The sequence below is a fragment of the Crocodylus siamensis genome, chromosome 12 (assembly GCF_052110815.1).
Source record: "Crocodylus siamensis isolate JL-2025a chromosome 12, ASM5211081v1, whole genome shotgun sequence".
NCBI lineage: Eukaryota > Metazoa > Chordata > Crocodylia > Crocodylidae > Crocodylus > Crocodylus siamensis.
The window spans coordinates 31745577-31751576 of record NC_143406.1 but is presented as its reverse complement, the minus strand read 5'-3'; the positions used below and the strand labels follow the sequence as shown (position 1 = coordinate 31751576).

At 43.0% G+C, this 6000-nt stretch overlaps 1 long non-coding RNA gene across 8 annotated transcripts in view; it reads left to right on the top strand.

Moving 5' to 3' along the window:
- The first annotated feature begins 465 nt into the window (after positions 1-465).
- The window catches only part of LOC149854868 (uncharacterized), a 76813-nt gene continuing 71278 nt past the window's right edge, over positions 466-6000 (top strand). For 3 of the 8 annotated variants that reach the window (XR_016438686.1, XR_016438687.1, XR_016438688.1), the window contains exon 1: positions 2201-2332. This is a non-coding gene — a long non-coding RNA (uncharacterized LOC149854868). Of the gene's footprint in view, positions 837-926; positions 2333-6000 lie in introns of those variants that run through there. The other 5 variants (XR_016438694.1, XR_016438692.1, XR_016438691.1 and 2 more) reach the window with 4 other exon arrangements.

Here is a 6000-nt window from a genome sequence, read left to right as displayed (position 1 = left end):
TGTGAGTTAAGTGCTTTGCCATTCTTCTTTTTTTAACTATTATCTGATCAGAGAGGCATGAAAAGCACTTTATTGCTCACTTGATTTTTTTTTCTATGCTAGGAGCCCTCTGCAGGAAGTGAGGCTGAATTTCACAAGTCTTCCCTTTCTGACGTCTCCTGAATTTCTAGGAATGCCCCTTCCCTGTTACTATATTTGGAGGTAGTTTCTAGGGGGAAAAAAGCCTTCTGAGAGGCTCCTGGGCTGAGCCCCCGTCCTGTGCAAGGACCCGCGCCCCCAGGGGTCCCTGCCGCGGAGCCCGGCGGAGTTGCGAAGCCCGGTGCCGGCGATCCCAACTCCAGGCAGCGCTGCCTCTTTGTAACAATGTTGCAGAAATGAGCATGGAGGGGGGAGAGGTGTCTGTGGCAACAATGCGTGGATCTTCTGTAGTTATCTCCGGGCGGCTGATTTGACTCCGGCACTTTTCTTTTTCTGTTTCAACGGAAGAGGATTTTTTAAAAAAAATTTTTCTTTCTTTCTTTTTTTTTTTCCTTTTAATCTTTATGGATTTTTTTTCTCTCTCCTTCTCCTGCCGCCCCCCGCCCCCCCTTGATGTGGCCTCTTGTTTAGCTTGTGGCGTGACCATGATGAAGAAATGTTTCTGGGCGCCTGGCAGTGTGATCTTTTTTTCTATAATGAGTCAGGATTTTGCAAAGAGGGCCGGAGGATTGAGGGGTTGTCTGCTTTCAAGCAGAAAAATGACAGGCGGGCTGCACCTTCTCCTTGGGAGCCCAGTCCTCGCTTGCTGTTTTGTGGGGGCTTGGGGTTTTTTGGACACCTGAAAGCTGTGACAAGTGGTGAGTTGTATTTTCTTTTCACTACCCCCCCCCCCGCCGGTAATTTTGTGCCCTCCCCCCACCTCCCTGTGCTGATTCCCAGGCTCGGCGAGACGCGTGTGCTCACGCACGTCCCTGTCTGCGCCGGGTGCTCAGCAGGTGCGGGGGGTGCGGGGCCGGGAAGGGGGACAAGGGGCCTCGGCGGAGCCGGGTGCGGCGAGGCTTTGCGGGTCCCTCACAAAGCCGGGCGAGCGGGGTCGTGCAAACAGAGCAGGCACCTGGGCTCTCCCGGGACCGCGCGCTAGACAGTGTCTGATGCGGCGGCGGCGGCGGCGGCTCCGCTGCAGTCTCCCTGCCCCTGCCCCTGCCCCTGCCCGAGGACGATGCCTCGCTGCCGCCCGCAGCAGCCCCTTGTCCTTCCTCCATCGCACGCGTTTCGCCGGAAAAAACCACGGCGGCTTCGGCAGCCTCCCCTGCGCACACGCAGCCGGACGCCGGAGGTGCCCGGGGATAAATAAAGATGTCGCTCTGCCCCGCGGCTGGGCAGCTCCGGGAGCACAAAAGGCGGGCGCGTCGTGCGGGGCTCTCGCTCTGCTCCCGCGCGCAGGCGGGAGCGCCCCGAGCAGCCGAGCCGTCTCGCCCGGTGACAGCGCCGTGGCGAGCCCGCCGTGCCCTGGCGCGCCCGCCGCCGCCCGGGACCGCCGCCCTCTCGGCTGCGCTGACACGTGCCGGCAGCCAGGTGGACGCGGGAGCTGCGCGAGTCGCCCAAGTTGGCGTTGCGGGCAGCCGCGAGGCAGCCGGGCCGACGCTGCAAGTGTCTGCAAGTCCCCGCGGGGCAGGAGGCCGGGGCCGTGGTTGGGCGCTCGAGGAAGACAGGCCTGGTGCTGAGCCCCGCAGCCCCCCGCAGCTACAGGTGCTCAGCGCTTCGCAGCATCCCGCCCCAGTTAGCACGTCGGGAAGCGTTGGCTGGAAGGAGCTCCCGGGACCCGCCCGGGGAAGGCGAGGAAGGAAAGCGCCGGACTCCTGAACTGCAGACATGTGTCGCTGCTCAGATGAGGGGAAACCAGCAACCCGGCCATTTTTTTAAGTTACCATAACTAAATACAATTCCCAACTTCCACAGGCCATAGAGTCCATGGTACTCTTTTAGTACAAAGTAAACCTAACACTTACTTTATTTTTGCTTTGCAAGTGCAGTTTAAAAAAAAATATAATAATGCGCTCTTTCAGCTGTCTGAACGTGGACTATGTTTCTGAGTAACTCAAGTTATTTATTAGAATTTTTGTAGGGAAAGGAAACGGCAAATTTCAAGATACCTGCCTTTCTCTGTCATCTGTAAAATACGTATTTAGTGTCGAGAGCAGTATTACAGAAGTACGTATGACACCCCTTCAAAATATAACTGCTGTTGAGTAGAAGTCCTGATTGTTACAGCGGAAATTTCCACCAAATTTGGACAGAAATGGAGACTGTTACCCAAAATGTTTCAGTCTTTGCTTGAAATAAAGTCAAACAGGTAAATGCAAGAAATTTCATTTCTAAATTCAAGAAAAAAAATCTTATCAAACAGATGCAGTTTGGCCTGATCTAATACTTTACTGTGTGAATTCTGACTTGCTTATATATAAAGTTGCTTTAGAAAATGTTTCTGGTCTATATAGTACAGAAATCATGAAACATAAATAGAAAGCAGTAAGATCTGGTAGCAATTTCTTTTTTGCAGTAAGAGAAGAAAATGTGCATTGAGATTTGGCTATGCTATCCTTCTGTAGCTGTCAGAAAAGTTAGCTGCTTGCAGCAGATATTCTTTTAGCTGATTGGGCATACCTTGTTAAGATATTTCCCTTAACAATTAACCCTCTGAAAGTTGTGGTTCCAGAGTCGGGGTTTTGGGGGCAAGATGAGCTTATGTTTTATCCAACTGGCCCACAAAGTCCCGCTTTTGGTGGTCACTTTGTTCTGCAAAAGAAACGTGTAGATTATGGCTCATACAGTGGATAGTAAATTAGTGTTATGCTACTGCTGCATGCAGGACAAGATTATGGCACATTTTTAATAAATAACAATATTGTAATTTGATAATGTCCTCAACATGATAAATGGGTAGAAGATGGTACCAATCCTTGGGAATTAGAAGATAAGTTTGTAATTGTTGATGCAATTCATAAAAGATTTTTTTTTTTATAAACAGTAAAAACCCTATGAAAAAGTTTTCAGCTGTCATTCAGTTATGGAACATGAGCCAAAGAACATAAATCTACCAAAAGTGAATTTCTGAGAAAAGCAAACTAGTGCCTAGATAATTAAGAGAAACAGGTTAAAAAACTTTTAAAAAATCTTATAGACTTTATAGGATTTCCATTTATATATATTCTTAGTCACAAAATTCTGCAGTTTTATATGTATTTCTCTACACTAACTGTCATGATTCAGCCAAATATATATTTTTAAATAATTCTCTCTTGGCCATGTTGGCTACTGTATTCACATTATTTGTAAAATATGTTCTCAGGACAAGTGTACTATACATTTGCACTTAGTAAGAGTGCACAAATCCATTCTATTAATAAATGGTTGAGACTCATAGTCTCAGAGTAGTTTTTACTAAATAATTTCACTAAGTAAGCATATATTTACATTTTCCAATTGGGTTTTTTATAAACTTTTAAGATTTGCTAGTAGAAAATTCCAACCCTTTTTGTAGCCATGACTCTATAGCACACAGAATGTAAAGAAACAAGTTACTAACTTCTTCGTGAGATTAAATATTTGCTATGTGTGGTCACTGTATATCCAGAAAGTATGTTTGGTGAAGATCTTTGGGTGATATAAGTTATCATAGATATATGCAATTATCATAGCCACCCCAGCTGTGGATCTTTCCCATACTGTAAATGAGCGACTCATATTTTCATGCATTGGCATATTTTTTGCATTATTTATTTAACTGCTCTACTCATATTAATATAATATATTCTTGTACCACTTTGAATCCTTTAAAAAGATCTTGAAAATTAGCAAAAGTTGCACAGTGATATACTGTTAAGGTAGTTCCTGATATGGTAATCAAATATATGATAATGATAATCAAAAAGATTATTTTACAAAATGAAGAATTCACAATAGCTATTCCAAAGAAGTTTTATATGGTCTTTACGTAGGCATATGTGAGATAGAAAGACATTTGTACTCCACACATGATAAATGAATCAATGTGCTTAAGACCCAAAGTATGTTGAAAGAAATATCTGGCAACATTTTAAATTATTATGCTACTGCTCTAGATGTATGTTCACTTCTATTTAATACGAACACTTTTATGGCTCAATAGTAGAATTTATGGAAAACCTTTAATTTTTTTTGTACCAAGGAAATTATATATCTGTCTCCATATAAATGCATTTAATATATTTATTCATGTAATATTCATATTTGTGTAATGTCCACATGCCTAAACTTTATCTTATAAGTTTGTAAAATAACCTACCTCCATAACTGCTGGACTCAAATTTTTAGAGACACTGATTCGAATTACATTTCTCTGAAAAGCCACAATTTGTTGAGGAATACAACATACCTACTTAGGAAACGTACTCCACATGGTGTATTAGTTCTGCTCCACATTCAGTCTTGTCTGTAAGATAAAGAAAGATGGAGAAGTAAGAATGAATGTTTGAACACCGTGGCTGCATCCAGACAAGTGTGGACATGTGGTATGTAGCACTGCAGACTTGTCTGCAGCTCTGCACACCACATATACAGGTGTTTCTTGCACTACTATCTTGCAGCGCAGGGAGCCTTTTTGACCCTAGGATATGCCAGGGTCAAAAAAGCCCATGCTGAAAAAAGCAGGGCAGCACATGTGGTGGCAGCGCATGCTACCCAAAGCCAGAGGCTGACTGGCTGGAGTCATACTCCGGCTGCTGGTCAGGTTTCCTGCCACAGTAGCAGCCCTGAGGCTGTATGTAAGGACCCCAGGTAAGGCTGTTGGGGTCATCACGGTTACTGGCCCCAGCCTCCCCTACCCAACCTAGGGTAACCTGCCACGTGCCAGAGCGTGCGTGCCCCAGGTGTTTCCTGGGGATAAGTAGCAGCGGCACAAGGTGTGTCACTGCTACTTGTCACCGGGGAAACAAATGTCTTTACTCGTCTGGGCGCACCCTGTATTATAACTTCTGTTATTCTTTCTGTCTTGGTCTAGGGTGCATATAATGACCACACCCTAGTTTATGGTGGTAATTTTTTTTTGGGGGGGGGGGGAGTACAGTGTTTATCCAAACAAATACAGTAACTTTATTCCCGTTGTTCCTTGAGTACTATTTTGAAAACCAAGGAGTAGAGTGTTGTGGGTGTTGTGAGTGTTGGTCTAGTGAAGGATCTTGCTCTTATAAAGTGGAAAACAGGAATAAACAGTACAGGGCCACTCCAAACACCAACCCTTTTCTGCTAAAAGTTAGAAGTAATTTCTCTTTAGAAAATGAAACCCAACATTTGAATGCTCTGAAATGTCACATATATAGCTTTTAATACTAAATTATGTATTATGCCCATTCTTATGCATCACATTTGGTTAAGCAGCTATTCTTGAGATAACATTTTTCAAATTGGATTTTATTTAGTTCCTCATTAACCATAAACATAATATATGTGTAATCTTTCTAGTAGCATTAGGTTAAATCAGACCATTTAATATGTTTATTTTTTAAATAAGCACATATGAATAATATGAATTTAGTCCTGCAGGTTTTCCTCATTAAAACTATTATTCATGTATTTTTTTTCTTAATGTTTACAAGTATATTAAACCAGTTAAACCAATGCTAAACTCAGATGTCACCCTTAAATATGTTCCCCCAAACTCTATGTTAATACTAAATTTGTAATCCAGACCAATGACGACCAGATGGTATAGTGATGGATTCCTGATAAATGCTTGTAATAAAAATTACATGGGTAGGGTCGTTCCTAATATATATATTTAGATGCCTTTTTTCCTACAAGCCATAATTAAAATATGAGAGGTCAGCCTTAAATTTAAATATATTAGAATGTATTCTGTATATAATACTTGTATTAATTAAAGATCAGAGACAGTTTGTTTATTTTCCTGTTTAAAATGAGAAAATGTACTTAATGAAGAAAATAATTATTTTCAGTCAAACATTTTTTTTTAAATCAAAGCTA